The sequence below is a fragment of the Piliocolobus tephrosceles genome, chromosome 12 (genome assembly GCF_002776525.5).
Source record: "Piliocolobus tephrosceles isolate RC106 chromosome 12, ASM277652v3, whole genome shotgun sequence".
NCBI lineage: Eukaryota > Metazoa > Chordata > Mammalia > Primates > Cercopithecidae > Piliocolobus > Piliocolobus tephrosceles.
The window spans coordinates 44,559,510-44,577,228 of NC_045445.1; the positions used below are offsets into that span (position 1 = coordinate 44,559,510).

General features: G+C 38.8%; 1 protein-coding gene across 1 annotated transcript in view; it reads left to right on the top strand.

Moving 5' to 3' along the window:
* The first annotated feature begins 12,539 nt into the window (after positions 1-12,539).
* Positions 12,540-17,719, top strand: part of GUCY2F (guanylate cyclase 2F, retinal) — a 106,432-nt gene continuing 101,252 nt past the window's right edge. Inside the window, exon 1 of the mRNA XM_023203040.2 lies at positions 12,540-12,760. The gene's annotated coding sequence lies outside the window, so the exon portion shown is untranslated. The remainder of the gene's footprint in view (positions 12,761-17,719) is intronic.

Genomic DNA, 17,719 nt, shown 5'->3' on the forward strand with positions numbered 1-17,719 from the left:
AGCAAGGTTGCCCAGACTACTCAATGGCGAAAGGACAACCTTTTCAACAGATGATGCTGGGAAAACTGGATCTCCACATGCAAAAGAACATATTTGGGCCCTTACCTCACACCATATATAAAAAGCACCTTGAGATATCCTTCTAAAAGGAAAATTGCTGCACTTTGCACTGGTCACCATAAAGAAAAATGCTTAACGTTTGGTGGGCCTTTTCGGATTTTGAAGGCAATGTACCCTATATTTGAGCATGTTTAATTAGGTACTGAAGAAAGGCCCAGTGCAGAAAAGGGTCCAGACTGTGGGGAAAGTTGTGCTGCCACTTCGGCCTTATGACTAGAAAATAATAATAAGGATGAGTCTACAGAAGACAAAGTTTGTGAAAGATGTCTCTGGAAATCTCCAATAAAAATATCACATTGCAGACCAAATGCTTGGAGTAAGTTCATGCTCTCCTTGACTGACAACAATTCTCTGTTTGAAAGTCAGCTCCTAGCTTGCTGTTAGACCCTGGCAGGAACTGAATTCCTGACTATGGGACATAAGGAAACTGTATGACCTGAACTTCTTATAAATTGGGTGTGTTAACTGATTAACTGAATCATAAAATGAATATATTCATCAGTATTCTGCTATAAAATTGAAGTGGTATATACAAGACTGGGCACAGGCAGATCTGAAAGGCATCCACTTGAGCAGGTTATTTAACACTCCTATGGTTACTTGCTCCTGGTACTTTACCAATTTCTCCTGAAACATACTCCTATGGCTTCATGGAGATTTTCCTATGAAGAATTGCTGTGGTTTAAATGTTTTTGTCTCCTCCAAAACGCATGTGTTGGAAACTTAATTCCTACTGTAACAATATTCAGAGGTAGGACCTAATAGAAGGTGTTTACCTTATGAGGGCTCTGACTTTGTGAATGAATTAATGCTGCTATAAAAAGGGCTGGTGGGAGTGGGTTCTCTCTCCTGCTTTTCTGCTAGGTCAGGACATAATGTTCCTACCTTCCAGAGGATGCAGCATTTAAGTTGCCGTCTTGGAGGCAGATAGAACAGGCTCAATCCTGCTGGCACCTTGATCTTGGACTTCTCTGTGCCCAGAACTGTGAGAGATTAAATTTCTGCTCTTTATAAATTACCCAGTCTGCGATATTCTGTTATAGCAGCACAAAACAGACTGAGACAGAAACTGGCACCAGGGAAGTAGAGTGTTGCTATAACCAATACCTAAAGATGTGAAAGTGGCTTTGGAACTGGGTAATGGGTAGAAGGTGGAACAGTTTTGAAGTGAATTCTGGGAAAAGCCTATATTACTATGAAGGAAGCATTAAGGGTGACCCTGATGATGGCTCAGAAGAAGAAGAGAGCTATAGAGGGAAACTCAGTCTTAGAGATTATCTAAGTTGTTGTGAACTGAATATTGGTAGAAATATGGGCAGTAAAGGAAGGTCATTCTGATGAGGTCTTTGATAGAAATGAGGATTATTTTACTGGAAACTAGAGGAAGGGCCATTCTTATTACAAAGTGGTAAAAAAAATTTGGTTGAATTGTATCCATGTCTGAGGGCTTTGTGGAAAGCAGGATTTAAGAGTGATGAACTAGGATATCTGGCAAAAGAAATCTTTTAGCAGGAAAATGAAGCGGTTGCATGGCTTCTTGTAATTGTTTATAGTAGGAAGTGAGTACAGAGAAACAATTTTAAGATGACATTTTTAATTAAAATGGAAGCAGAACATAAAGATTTGAAAAGTTTTCAGCCTGACCTTGTAAACAATAAAAAAGTGTGTTTAGAAGAGAAAACCAAGAGTGTTGCCCAGCTACTGTTTGATAAGGTTAGTATAGATAGAGGGAATCCAGATGATATTCATCAAGACAATGGGAGAATGACCCCAAAGACATTTCAGAGACCTTGGAGGATGCTATGTCCATTACAGGCCTAGAATGCCAGGGCCTCGAGGGCATTTTACTAGGATTTCAACTATTACCTCTAAGCTAATTAACCCCTAATCAATAGCTCTAGCCTGGATTTCTCTTCTCAGCTTCAACTCTGCCTTTGCATCTCCCTACTATACCACCTAGAAGTTAACATTTCCCAAAATGAAATTTGTCCCCGTCTCCCCAAGACTGTGTACCTCTTGCTGTGTTCCTAACTCAGTTCTAAGATATTTCAGGGATAAGGGTCCTCTTCTGATGAATAAAAGTCAATTACACTCAGAGAAAAGACATTTAAAAACACTACTATCACTGTCATCCAGGTCTAAATCTCAAGATCATATTTGACTCGCAGCCCTCCTCCACTCCCACCTCCACTGTCATCAAACCAGTTACTGTTACTTCAATTCTGCCTCTTAAATGATTCTCGAATCCACCCTTCCTGTTTTTATGGTTACTATACTATATAGTATGGTGATGAAGGGCACAGGTATTGGCCTTGGTTAGACCTGGGTTTCAATTCTATATCTGCCACTTGGCTAAGTTCATTTTATCATTCAATGAATACTTATTGGGCATTAACAGCACCAGGTACTGTTCTAGGCCCTAAGGATTCAGCAATAAACAACAATAAGTCTCTGTCTTCATGAAGCTTACATTCAAGTGGGGGAGATAGATTATAAATATGTTAACAAAATAATAAATAAGATATTTTTAGATTGTGCCCCAGTGAAAACAAAACAGGGTAGTGGGAAACTAAATGTCATGGGAGATGGAAACCTTAGACAAAGTCATGATGGAAGTGTGGCTAGAGAAGAAAAGAGGGTCCTGGACCAATTCCTGGAATACGCTAAGATTCAGAGGTTGGGAAAAATAATAGCAAATGTGTTATACGCCTGATTAAGTGCCAGGCACTGTCCTAAGTGCATGACATAGAGTAATTCATTGAATCCTTTACCAGAACCCTAGGAAGTATCATTTTGATCTTTACCACCATTATACTAATAAGGAAACTGAGGCACAAAGAGGTTGAGTAACTTCCCAAGGTCACATAGAAAGCGAATGGTAAAATTGAGGCTTGGACAAAGGCAGTCTTGTTTTGGAATTCATGTTCTTAACTACCATGCAGAATGCTGCCCTCCCAAGAGGAGGGAGAGGAAGAAGAGCCAGCAAAAGAGACTAAGAAGTAATGTAATCTCTATGAGTTTCAGTTTTCTCATCTGTAAAATGGAAATAAAAAGTATGTGGTTCATAGGGTTCTTGTGAAGATAAAATTTTATAATGCTTGTAAAATACATATCACAGTGCTTGTCAAGTAGTAGCCACCCAATTAATGGTAACTACTACTGTTACTTCTTAGACTGTTGTAGTAGTTCCCTGAGTAATTTATGTGACCCCTCTCTCTGATCCCTTACCCCAAACCAAACAACTGGTTCACACATTCCAGTTTACCTCTATGTAGTGGTGCCATTGTAATATTACATACCACTCATCTAATCAATTAATTTCCTTCAGTGGTTCCCAATTGCCTGCAGTAGAGGTTGGCAAACTTTTTATGTAAAAGTCCAGATAGTAAGTATTCTTAGGCTTTGTGGGCCATATATTTTCTGTTGCAACTACTCAGTCCTGCCATTGTATAAGAAAATAATCTATGGACAATACATAATTAAATGAGTGTGAATGTGTTCCCACAAAACCTTACTTGCAAAAACAGGGATCAGGATAGGTTTGCCCTGCAGACTATAGTGTATCAACTCCTGGCCTACGGAATTCAGTTTGGCATTCAAGACCCTGTCTACCTCTTCCACTGGCCTCCTACTGCTCCCAATCATGCATTCAACATTCCAGCCAAACCACGTGACGCTCTATTCTCTTTGGTTACACCATTTCCTCTCTCTGAGTTGCTCTCCTCTTTAAGCTCTGTTAAAATCCTGTCTATCTGTATTGATCATGGTCCTTTGTTAGCAAGTAACAGAACTGACCTTGGCTGTGGTATGTAGACTGCAGATGCTCATACATAATAATATTCTCCTCTTTTGTTTGGACACCCATCTAGATTACATTTCCCTGTCTACCTTCCACCAAGGTATGGCCAAGTATCTAAGTTCTGGGCAATGGAATGTGAGCAGAAGTGATATGTGCCATTTTCCATAAAAATCTCCCACATTTTATCCTGCCAGTTGAATGCAGAGGACTTCTAAGACCTGGAAGAGAGGAGAGCCAAAGAATCGAAAGAGCTTGGGTCCCTGAGTAGATCCACTCTGGATAGGACATGAATGGGAAATAGACTTATATTTTAAAGCCACTGAAATTTGGCAGTTGATGTATTACTTACCCGAATTAATACACTGGCTAGTCAAGGAAGTTATTTGGAAGACAATGAGTTAGCTTGCAGAAGGAATAATTAAACCAGCAGGTCTCAAAAAAGATGGAAATCATGACATCATCCAGGATCTATGTGGAGGGACCTAATGAGCTACTTTTCCAGGTGCATTAGACCCTTATCCCATTGCTAATGAAGACATGCCCAAGACTGGGTAATTTATTAAGAAAAGAGGTTAAATTAAGTCACAGTTCCACATGGCTGGGGAGGCCTCAGGTAACTTACAATCATGGCAGAAGCCACCTCTTCACAGGGTGGAAGGAGAGAGAATGAGTGCCAGCAGGGGAAATACCAGATGCTTATAAAACCATCAGCTCTCATGAGACTCACTCATTATCATGAGAACAGCATGGGGAAATGAGAACAGCATGGGGAAAACAACCCCCATGATCCATTTACTTCCTCCTGGTCCCGTCCTTGACATGAAGAAATTATTACAATTCAAGGTTGGAATTTGGGTGGGGACACAGAGGCAAACCATATCACCAGGGCACCATTGGCACTATGAATCAGCTCTGTTTTTCATCTTTGCATTGCTTAGCTCAAGATTCAAATTCTTAGGCAAATCCAATTGACTTGGTTTGGATCTAGTGCCCACCACTTTCTTGGTCAGAGGAGGGCAGGGCATATTGATTGGCAGTCCCCGGATGCTACACACCATGGGGGAAGGGAGTCTTCCAGAGGGAATAACATAACTGGTACTCAGAATATCATACAAAGTAGTGGTGAACCTTAGACTTTATGTGGCCCACTACTGAATTATTAATTTCATTTATTGTATTCTTCATTTTCAGAATTTCTATTTGATTCTTTTTATAGATTCTAGTTTTCTGGTGAAATTCTCCACATTGCTTTTCATTTTCTTGAATATTTATAGTCCATGTCATATAACCGCAATAACTTGGTAATTAAGTCTGTTTCTGTTGCCTGCTTTCTTTTTTTTTTTTTCTTCTTGGTGCTGTTTCTTGGTACATTAGTTAGGTTTTCACTGAGTGCCAGACTTTGTGCCTAAAAAAGTATATAGACTCTAGATGATCTTATGTGCTCCAGAGAGGATTCACCCTATATTTTGCCAGGCAGCAGAAGGGCAAATTATCTTAATCTTTTCAGCCACTGAGCTGACGTGAGGCTGGTTTGCAATGTTTGCTAGACTCAACCTATTTCTAGTTTACTCCATTGCTAGGATGTAGCTCTCCAGGGATCCCAAATGAAAACCAGGGATAGATGTTTCCCAGGGACACTCCTCCTTGAGAAGTTCTGAACTCCAAATTTTGTATCTTCAGCTCTGTGAATCTTCCTGAAACTCCGCTCTACTTTTTAGCCAACTCTGCAGGGCTTACAATCTTTTGCCCTGCACAACTTAATTGGCAATTTCCTGGAGTGGAAAAGTTGTGCTAAGTGTCAGGCTCACTTTCCTGTGCTGCTTCTCTCTGCAGTTTCATGGCTGTTCAAATCCTGGCTGGCCTTGGCAGACCTTAAACTTCAATTTTGTACTCTGAGTCCTGTGATATTACCTAAAGCTCTGTTGACTTCTCTGCCTCATAGGAGCCACCCTCTACCCAGTTTCTGGACCAAGAATTGAGAAATACCCTAAGGGAAAAACAACATGCAGAAAGTTGAGCTGATTTTGATGAACTTCCCTTATTTCTCGGTTCTCACCTCTCAAGGCTTTCTGATGCTTTCAAAAAGGAACTTTTTGGGGAGTATTTCACCTGATTTTTTTCTAGTTGTTCTCGGCAACAGCATTAGTTTGCAACGAGTTGCTCTATCTTAAAACAGAAGTCCCTTGTGTAGTAAAATATTTTAATAAGTATTGGGCCTCCAAGAATTTTCTTGTATATTTATTTTATTTATGAGATTCATAACTGGATGAGAAACCAGCTGTTTGCACCACCTCAGATATATAATGTTTAATGGTGATAATGATGACAGTGTGTGTACCAGTCAGGGTTCAGGGCAGAAAACAGAAACCACTGTAAGTTTCTTAAGTAGAAAGGAATGTGCTTGCCTCTTTAATTACAAAAAATGGAATTATACAGACCATTTCCTTAAATGTATCATGGCATACTTTCAGATCAATAAATGGACAACCTTTTCTTTTTAAAAAACTTTTTAAAATTTTTTAGTGTGACTTATAGTATTCTGCAGCATGGATGTTCTGTAATGAATGTAACCACTCCCTCATTGGTGGGCATTCAGGGTTTCCTGAGGTTGTTTTCTGCCACTAAAATAACACTGCAATAAATATCTTTGTGACAATGCATGCTAATGCTTTTATTTCCATGCAAGAGAATTTTCCAAGTACAATTGCTAGGTCAAAGTGTATATATATTTTTATATTGTAATATATACAGTTAGATCATGTTCCAAAAAGTTCCTAACAATTTACAGGAAGGAATTTAAAACAGGGTACTGAGCACTTATAAGATTGCTGGAAGGTCTACAGGTCTATTTCACAAGCATAGTTCCAGAAATATACGGAACTGAAACTTTAAGGGAATTACTACCTTTGATGTCACCTGTAGAGCTCTGCCAGAATCAAGAACCTGCTATTTTCTCGTGTGCAGCAGCTGCAGCTGTTTCCGAATACCTAGGGAGCTAGATGAAGAGCATCCAATAGCTGTGACCCCGTGATTAGAAACCAGATCAGGATGCTGCTATTGTTGACTTTGGTGGGGATAGCACATCACTTCCTCTTGATACCTAGGAAGGTGGAAAATGAACACTGCAGAAAACCTCATGTATACAGATAGTTTTTCAGCCCACTTTTAACTGCCAAACTTCATATAAGTGCATCTACTTGGTGACATCTAATACACTTGCAAAATCTTAGGTACAGAAGATTCCGGGGTGGAATGGAAGTGAAGCAAGCCAATCCATAGTATTAGCACAGTTTATAAGCACTATATAGTATTATTAACTACCTGCTTCTGCATAAGACTGTGCAAAAACACTAATTTTGGGGAATCCTCTGTCTACCATTGGACCTTAGAAGCAGGGAAAGAGACAAAGAGAAGATTCACAAAGCAGAAAATGTGTATGACTTATAAAATTATTCTCTCATAATTTTAAAATAACTCAATAGTAATAGAAAAATAGATGTTAACACCAAACATCTGTTTCTGGCCTATACAATTGACAAATATAAATTTGAGACAACCTGCAGCTGGTGACAGGGCAATAAAATGGACACTTTTATTGACCACTGGTGAGAGCATAAATTGGTCCAAATATTTTGGAAAGTAATTGAACAATACATGTTAAGCACCATTACTGATATTTATACACTCTGACTCAGTAATTTTACTTCTGGGAATCTATCCTAAATTAATAATCCTAATATACTGAAGAGAGGTTTATATTTAACGATATGCATTGTAGCATCATTTATAATAGGGAAAATTTGGAAACTACCTAAATATATAATACTAGAGGAATGATTGAGTACATTTTGGAACATATACAAAATTTAATATTCTGTAGCCATAAAATAATGCATAAGTGAAATGATAATAATGTTAACCAGATTCTTTTATTTTAATCCATTGAGCACTACAAGGGCAATACCTAAGGCCTATGAACTTCCCAAGGATCTGCCAAAGGGGTTTGAAGCTTGACAAAAGCTATTGGCTTCAAAATATGAAGATAACTGCAAAATCAAAGTCTATAAATGTTTAAGTGTCAAAAAATGTAACTCATCATTTTTATAGATTATTACATTTTATGTTCAGAACAATTTTGACACATTGGGAAAATGGTTGGTTAGATTGTATGAGTTTGTAAGAATTCTTTAGTATATATAATCTCTGCGAAGAAGCATAACTGATAATACATTTCAAAGGCAAAATTTTAAAATCATCTCAAATTTTTAGCAAAAAATATACTTATTTAACATAGGATACGGGGTGTGTACATGTCAAAGTATATGTGATAAAATGTAGAGTGGAGCTTCTAAAAACAAGAGTGCCATGGGATTAGCATGGTCTAAAGAAATGCCATGTTTTGAGCACCCACTGTGTGCAACACTTAATATGCATCATTCTTTTTAATCGCCACAACAGTGCTGGGAAATAGTTCTGTTTGTCATAATTTCTTTCATTTGAGGAAACCCAAAGCTTTAGGGAAATTAAGTAATTAACCTCAGGTCACACAGCTAGGGAATATGGAAATGGGGTTTGAAGGCAAGTCAGTTTGACTCCAAATCCTGTGCCCTTAGTGAGAACATAGGTATGTTTTAATGTCAAATTAAAAAAAAAGTTTACAAAATTGTATATCTGGTTTGAGTATAACCTTGGAAAAATACAGGATTCAATACAAACAAAACATTTTTTCTGGTTTTTACTGTTCTGAATTTTCTAACATTTTTACAACAATCAGGCAACCTGTATTAATTTCTAAAAAAATTGATCTTAGAGGAGTTTGATAATAGTGGTAAAATATTGACATCTTGCGGCTACATGATGTCATTACAACCTTGGCTTTACTTTCGGTGTGGGAGCTGACTACTAGAGGGCAGCACTGAGATCTATTCGGGTCACGTTTTCTGGGCTAAATGTGGCAGAACGCTGGGTCACCTCTCCACTCAAAACTGAAGAAAAGCAAACTCATTTATAATGCCTCAAACACACACACATATATGTAAACAAAATAACGTATACTGTAAATATGCAAGCGTAATACACTTCAATAACTTCTTTGCATCCTGAAGCAGTATAGCAAAATTATTCAGCGTCAGGCCCTGGAACCATGCTACCTGAATTTGAATCATGGCTCCACCATTTATCAGCTGTGTGACTTTGGCCAAAGCACATAAACTTCCTGTGCTTTATTTTTTATTTTTTCTCTATCTCTAAAGTGAGAATAAGAATTTTCCCTACCTCTTAGGGATGGTGTGAGAAATAAATGAAGTAATGCTAACAGTGCCAGATGAAAGGAGAAGCTCAAAAACCGGAAATTATCATTTTGCCTGTTGCCCAAAGCTATTCTACTTTTATGAAACAATATATGTCTTGCTGAGTGCTATAAGTATTTGTTGAGTACTATAAGCAGACAGAGAATTTTGTTATTACTACTGAATTAGAAAAATAACTTTCTGTCAGGTAGGGTTAGGTGCAAAATCTAAAGGAAGGTCGAGAACCACATTTCAGAGCCTTCAGTGGAATGGAGCAAAATGTGTAAGTTTGCCTAACATCCTTTCTTGTAGTTTCCCTCTCTAATTCTAATTTGTCTTCGTCCATCACCTCCCTTGTTCCCCAGGTTCTCACTTTCCCCAGGACAAAGAGCTACTTGTCTAAGCCTTATTCTGGATGATTAACTAGAAGCACACCATTCTGAATCATTTTTATACCTCATGTCCCAGCCCTGCATCTTAGTCTCCAAAGGAATACAAGGATTCTAGGCTAACATTATGTAAGGCCATTTCCCATGATGTATGTAATTAGGAGTTCCCTGTAGTGTTTAGTAGTAATATATGTTAAATGTAAAAGGGCTACATTTTTTTTTCTTTGCAGCTAATGTTAAGAGGAAAGCTAAAGGGATGTGACTGGCTTCACAGTTTTGTGGAGGGAGAGGGTGCTATTTTGGATTCTTTCATTCCATGGCACCTGAGGAAGTAAAGATCATCCAGAGAAGATGAAAATGTTGTAAATTGTTAGGCTTCGATATTGGAAACATAGAGAGGAACTGATATGAGTTCCAACAACATCTAGTAGAATCCATGAACATTCTGGTGCTGTGAGTCTGTGAGAACACTAAGGTCAATACTTAATCATACAGTGTGCTGATGTTTCTGATAGCAGTTCTAAAAGGTGTGTAGGAATAATTCTTAAGTTTGTACTCGCAAATGGATTTGAAGTCTCTGTATAATTTTAGATTCATGAGGACCCCAAATGGTTTTAGATTTCTGTTCTAAAATCATCTTTAATTATACTGTAACTAAAACTTAGAGATCCAATGGGAATTTTTGAGTTTATGGATAAATCCAACGAGCCCCATACTGTGATTAAGAGGCAGTGGTTAAGAGCTCTGACTCTAAAGTTAGATTACTTATTTTCACAGATGGCTTCACCACAAACTAGCTGTATGCCCTTGGGCAAGTTACTTAATCTCTTTGTGCCTCAGTTTTTCATCTACAAAATGTGGATGATAACAATACCCACCCCATAGGACAGTTGTGATGATCCATTGAGTCAGTATATGTAAAGCCCATACAGCAACAAGTGTTTGTGGAACTCTTAATCAAAAGAAGCAAATTCACTTTAGAGATTTTATTTATGTGCCAATTCCCAGCTACTTCTACCTATAAATTTAGAATCTTATCTCTATTCAGGATTTTGGAACATTCCTTGAATGATGGTCCCTTGAACATCCTAGTCCTCATCAGAACCTTCTCATAAAATCCATGCTGGAGTTGCTCATGGCACTATGCAGCAGTAGATAGAGAATGCTAACTGGGGCCCTCACTTGCACCAGTATTTCCATCAGGTCACCTGAAATTCTACAACTAGGGCTTGTTTCCTTTGGGTAGTCATGGTGTGTTTCTGGAGACCCTGTTAGAGTGCAAGCAGTCTTTGGAGGGATAACACAAAGGTGCATTAGTGGAATACATCAAGGATAAACGTGAGCTTTCTTGGAGCCAAATAGTCTTGCGTTTAAATTTTCTGGGCTCTATTACCTAGTAGAATTAGAGTGTCTGAGTTCAAATTCTGTCTTTACTGACCAGTGGCTGTGTGATTTTTGGTAAGTTACTTTAACCTCTTGGACATCTGGGAATTCAAATAGTATCTGTCTCATGGGGTCACTGTGAAGATCCAAGGAGACAGGGCTTCCAAAAATGCCTGCCACATCATCGGCACTCAGTAAGTATGATTATTGCCTAATTTATCTCAGTCTTGGCATCCTCATTTATAAAATGGAAAGAATGGGTAATATCTACCTTCATGGTTGTTGTGAATATAATGTAAGATAATGTACATATAAAATACCTGCCATACTTAAATAAAAATATTGATGGATAATAACAAGTGTTGGTAAGAATGTAGGTAAAAAACCCTCATATATTGCTGGTTGGAATGAAAAATGGTGCATACACTTTGGAAAACAGTTTGCTAATTCAAAAAATGTAAAACATAGAGTTATTATATGACCCAGCAATTCCCTGGGTATATGCCAAAGAGAAATAAAAACAATATGTCCATATAAAAACTTTTACACAAAGGTAATAAAAGCAGTATTCACAATAGCCCAAGGTGAAAACAACCCAAATTTCCACCAACTGATAGTGTGGTATATCCAAAAAAGTAGAATATTATTTGGCCACAAAAGAAATGAAGTACTGATACATGCTAGAACATGCATGAACCTTGAAAACGGTATGCTAAGTGAAAGAAGCCACTCACAAAGGATCACATGTTGTATGATTCCATTTACATGAAATGTTCAGAATAGGAAAATCCATAGAGAAAGTAAATTAGTGGTGGCCTGGGGCTAGGAGGAGGAGAGAAATGGGGAGTGACTTTTAAACAAGAATAGAATTTCTTTGTGGGGATAATGAAAATGTTGCACAAGTGTTTGAATATACTTAAAAGACCCCTAAATTGTATACTTTTGTGGTAGATAAATTATATCTCAATACAACTATTATTAAAAAACATTTCTCATTTAATAGAAGTCATTTTTAGCCCTTAACATCCCAGTTCTCACATTGGGAATCCAGAACAGGGCCCTGAGTGAATGATGCCCAGGACAGAGAGGAACTTATTAAGGAAAAGGAATACATTTGAAGTATGGGGGAAATGATGTCTCTGTACAAAGGTGTAGAGGGAAGTAGGGAATCTCTCTTGGAAGGAAAGGCAGTGAAGGCACTTAAGGGGAATAGGAGAAGGAGACAAAATTCACCTGCTTTGAATTTTGCAGGGAGCCAGCCTGGATCACCTTTTATATGCTGGGCTGGAATCACAGCTGATGAATGTTTTGGCATTTAGAACTGTCCTGGAGAAAGGACGACTGGTGGTTATTAGACAGAATGGAAAAAGGAAGAACACAGAGGCAAAATCTGAGAGTTTGTGTCTGACTTTGAAAGGTAAAAGAAGGCAGTAGTCTGTGGAGGACGTATTTATCCAGAGGACTCTAATTGTTAATCTCTGGGTCATTGCATTTAGGTCAGCACTAACTCTGCTACAGGTGGGATCAATTTAAAGGATTAGAAGTGTCACTCTAAATCCTAATCCAAGTCTTGGTCTGCAGATGCTGAAGAGTGATTTTCAAAACGTTTACTAATGCTTTCAATTATTTACCCCATTAATGGAATTTATCAACAGACTGGAGTCCTTGACAGGATTGTGAATGCATAGAGGATGCAAAGATATGGGCACACTGAGGTAGCTATGCCAGTGGTCTGCATGTGCAGGCAGTAAACTGAAGACATTTGAGCGGTGAATTACTTGGTGAGTAGTTGACAGTCCTTGTTTATAAGAAAGATTTTAATGGGGGAAAGAAAACACAGCCCGCCTGGGAGCTGAGACTCTGATTGAGATACATTAGTTTTACTGCAATATGTAGTAAAAAAAAAAAAAAAAAAAAAAAAAAAAAAAATTAAAGAGCGAAGGAAAGACGGGTTAAAGAGAGCCTTCGAGATACTTTAAGTCAAGATTTGAGCTCAAAGGCTCTCATCCAAGCTTTCGTTTAGTTTGTCTCATGATTCCTTTTTATTTCTTCCTGATGTTGTCTTATACAAGCTGTTAACTTGATTCAGGCTGTAACTAGAAAGACAAATCAATCTTTCATAGAAGTCCTCGGCTTGACAAGCTAGTATGAGGAACCATTTCCCTCAGAGCTATTTGTCATAGTCTTTCTTTGTACATGTTTAAAGAACAGTGGTTTTCTGTGTGAAGCCAGGCTTCCCACCAGATTGTGAAAACTACCTGAAATGAAATTACACATCCCTATGCTCTAGCCGCTTTCCATAGAAGCCTGATCCCATGCAGGTATTCATACCTGAGTAACCTAGGCAATGGCCCCAGAACAACTGTGGGTCACTAGTATTCTATTTCCAAAATTTCATACCTTCAAACTTTGTTTTAGTTATATCCACATTTCCCATTAACCCCAGGAAAGCGTTTAGTGAGCTAGTTTTTTTCCTTAAACCGAAATCAGCAGGTGGAGGTTTAAGGCATCCTCCCCCTATCTTGCCCCTTTCTTTCCCTCCCTCCCTCCCTGCCTTCCTTCCTCCCTCCTTCCCTTCCTTCCTCCCTCCCTTCCTTCCTTCCTTCCTTTTTTTTCTTTTTTAAAGAATAAGTTTCCTTCTGTGAAATCTTGAGTTGGGGGATCAAGACTAAATCCTACAGCAACATAAAACTTTCTGGTTGTCCAGGGAGTCCTAACAGAGCTAGAAATATCACCAAATACATCACACCGGTACCAGAAAAAATGTAAGGGCAGACCTTCAGCTTGGGGAATGTTTATCTTGCAGTTAACAAAGGGAAAAGAGCAACAACTGAGAGTGAATGTCAAGGGGCACTTTGTGGCAAGTGGCCTGAGGAGGGACCCACGTCGTACGAATTTGAGAAATGGTATAAAAAAGCCAACTTTTTAGAATTTGGAGTGGGCATTGTGCTTAGGAGTGACCTGGATTATAACATAAAAATGCCAGCCTTAGACCTAGAATGGAGAGTTAATCACTTTGATCTGAGGGGCACCAAAAGTTTCTTCATTTTTTTTACTCAAAAAGTAGTCCATCCTCCTCTGCCTACCTGCAACTGATGCTTGAAATAGACATTATATTATTAGAGATTAATTATTTTGGCATAAACTTCTCCCCACCCCTTATGAGAAAACAAACACCACTGGTTGGGGAGCAATAGAGGAAAGTGTCAAGTATTATCATTCATTTACATATTAGTGCAAATCATTTAAAGAGTTTCTTTAGAGTTGTTTTTCTCTCCATTAATGAGAGGGCAGAGAGAGCTGTACTAGAATTTTGAAGACGAACTTTATCCCTTGATAATTTTGCCAAAGGTGGGTCCTGATTAAGGCTTAAAATAGAGCATTTTAAATAACACGGTAACACAAAACATTTTATTTGTGCTCCATATCTCCTCTTCAGTATTAATTCAACAAATATTTTTTGGGCACCTACTATGTGTCAGGCACTGCGAAGGGCACTGGAGATTTAATGTTAAGCAAAAGCAAGCAGGGAACTTACTAACTTGGTTTTGTCCCTCCTGAGGTATGTGCTTGCTTTTCTTGTTTAGATTTCTTGGCCAGGCCCTTATACTCCCCCATTTTTTTTTTTTTTTTGTAGTTAGTCTTAGCACGGACCAGCTTCTCAACATGTGTTTGTTATTAACGATAATAAGATAACCAGTGATTTTAGGAGCCCAGGTTTTCAGTGTAGCATTAACTCCAGCATTGTGGGGGAGTGGGGTCTTCACATCACAGATGCTTGACAGAGGATTCTAGGCCAAAATTTAAAATGATCAGGAACTAGATCTACCAGATAGAAGCAAGAGCAAACTACTTTGGGGGGATCCAACTCCAGTGAGAAGCTAATTCGAGCAGCAAATGTTAGAAAATGTTGAATGAATTCAGCAGTTTCAAAGTGCAGAAGTTTAGAAAAGTAACTGCCTAGACAAAGTACACAATCCCAGGATGCATGGAGGTCAGAGAAGAAAGGCACTTGCTGATCTGCTGGTCCAGCTAAAGGGGAAAAAGGAGAGATCTAGAGTAGGCAACAATCTGTTCGGGTCACACAATGGGTCGGTGCAGAATTGGGTCCAGGACTCTGGCCTTCTGATTCCCAGTGCAGTCCTCTTTCCAAATAGCAAGGAAGAAGCAGTGTTTATTGAAAGACAACTGTGTGCTTAGTATTCTAACTTATTTAATTCTTTATCTCAAAATGATTAAATTTACCCCCATTTTGCAGATGAGGAAGTTGAAAATTGGGGCTAATATGCTGAAGGGTGTACCCTCAAGATTTCCATTCTCAAAGATTAGGATTAGCTTTATATAGAATGTAGTGGAAGTGGTGTTCACCACCCCCAGCTGTGCAGCACTGTGCACTGAGTGAGGAGTAAGTGGGCAGTCCCAGGGCTAGGCTTGAACACTAGTAGCAAATTACTTCTGGTTGGATAATGAATTTCTGGTGGCTCCTCCCAATTTACTCTGCCCCTCCCCAACTCTACCTAATTTATTCTTTCATGGGTGACTGGGGGAACTTCTTTAAACTGCAAATGAATGATTCAAACTCAGTTTGAGTAATATAGCAGGTATAATAATGGTGGTCTCATTGACTTCATAGATGAGGGGCTATCTGCAGAACTTCTATCTAATACAGTGCTCAATCAACTGGGGTGAAAATCTCCATTCTACCATGGTTTGCCCTTAGGCAAGTTACTTACCCTTTCTGAGCCTCAGTTTCATCATCTGTAAATAGTGATGATAATAACACATACTTCAAAGGACTGTGATGAGTTTTTTAAATTCAGTTTTTAAAATGAGACAATACATGGAAAGAGTGTAGCCCAGAGTTTGACACATAGCAAGAATTTGGTATGTATCTTAGACTTTGTTATTCTAAGTGCTAATTTCTGGATTAAATGCACAGATACTGGGGAAGAACCCAGGAAACTAGTGTGTTTGGGGAAGAAGATGCATTACGTCAGCCTTCTGGCCCTGTTGCCCTGAATAGGGCTGTTTCCCATATAGAGCTGTCCTCACTGTTGCCCATTCCTAGTGGTCAAAAGAGTGAGGCCTATAAGGATAGAAATATCATGAATTTCAAGATCCTTGTCACAATACAGACCAGAAATAGAGACCCTTCCTATATTACTCCAGATCATGAGTGGCTCCTACAGTGTCCTGGCTCCCAAATTTCGCCACAGCAGAGAAAAGAGGAAAGCCGGAAGAAGCTGGGAGGAGAAGCATGTGGCTCTTGGCTAGAGCTCTGCCTGGGTTGTGAGCTCTTTGAAGCCTGAGTCAACACCTCAGACTTCTTCCATCCTGTATCTCACTCTCATGCATTCAACATAGCGCAGAGAATAGATTTAGTTTTTTGGAGGCAGGTTAGACTAGATTATCTTTGAGGGCCTAGGAATAAATTTGAGGCTTTTATGCATATAATCAGCCCAGAATCATCTTTCCACTGTCCCCAAAGCAAAGTTAGAAGTCCTCCGCCATCCCACACACCCCTCAGCCACTGGCTTATGTTGTTTTGTGAACTGTTTGCTCCCCCAAGACTTTCGTGACTCTCGTTCAAATCGGCTTTCACCAATATATGAATGTTGGGGCATATATTTGTGGTAGGTCTTTAAGATTCACTAGATATGCCTCACATTGGTCTCTTCAGGAGTCAAGGTTTCTCATAAAATTAGGAGTGAGAGTCAAGATAATAACCAACAGGGCTGGCACAGATAGAATTGTTGCTGCCCATAAACAACCAGTTTGACCTGACTGGTGCACACCAGCACTGATGATCAGCCCTGAAGAAAGCTATGCCATTATTTTGATCTTTGATTAGAATTAAGGATTTACTAAGGATTCTCCTTATTAACATCTCCCTGACCTATCTTTAAGTGTTGTGGGGTCTCAGGGTTTTGTCCTTTGTCTTCTTTCTTTACTCCACAAAAGGCATGTTTTAAATTACCCTCTATCAATTGATTACACTCAAATTTATAACTCTTGTTCAGCTTTCTATTGAGAATTTATAACTCTTGTTCAGCTTTCTATTTTTTCCTAGGCCTTTCAGTATGTGATATTATCTACTGGATATTGCCACTTGTTGACCAATTCAAGATCTCTATCAAAATGCATCATCTCTCCCACCTCCTTCCTCCAATGTTTCGTATCTCAGAGACTTGTGCCATTTTCCAATCAGTTTCCTAGGTCTGAAAAGCTCAAAATCATCCCAGAGTCCTGCTTTCTTTTCACTTACCTTCTATATCTTGTCAGTCACCAAGTTCTTGTTATTTCTATTTTCTTAATCTCCTTGATATTTGTAATCTTGGAGGAAATGATCCCATTCCTCTAGGTCTTCACTACCACTCTCTTGGTCTGTCATCATTTCTCATATGGATTATTATGACGCTCTCCAAACTGGTCTCTCTGCCTCCAGTCTTACTTTCTTCCAACTCATTCTCCACATTGTTGCTAGAGAAATCCTTTAAAATGAAAATCTGATAATACCATTTCTCTGCTTAAAGCCATTGGGTACACTATTAAATCATGGCATATCTTGGTGATCTGGCCCTTGCCTTGTCTGACATCACAGACTCAAGCAGAACAAATGCTTTAGAATTCTAAGAATCCATATATATATATATAAAATGTCTCTCTCTCTTTTCCTTCCTTCCTTCCTTCCTTCCTTCCTTCCTTCCTTCCTTCCTTCCTTCCTTCCTTCCTTCCTCCCT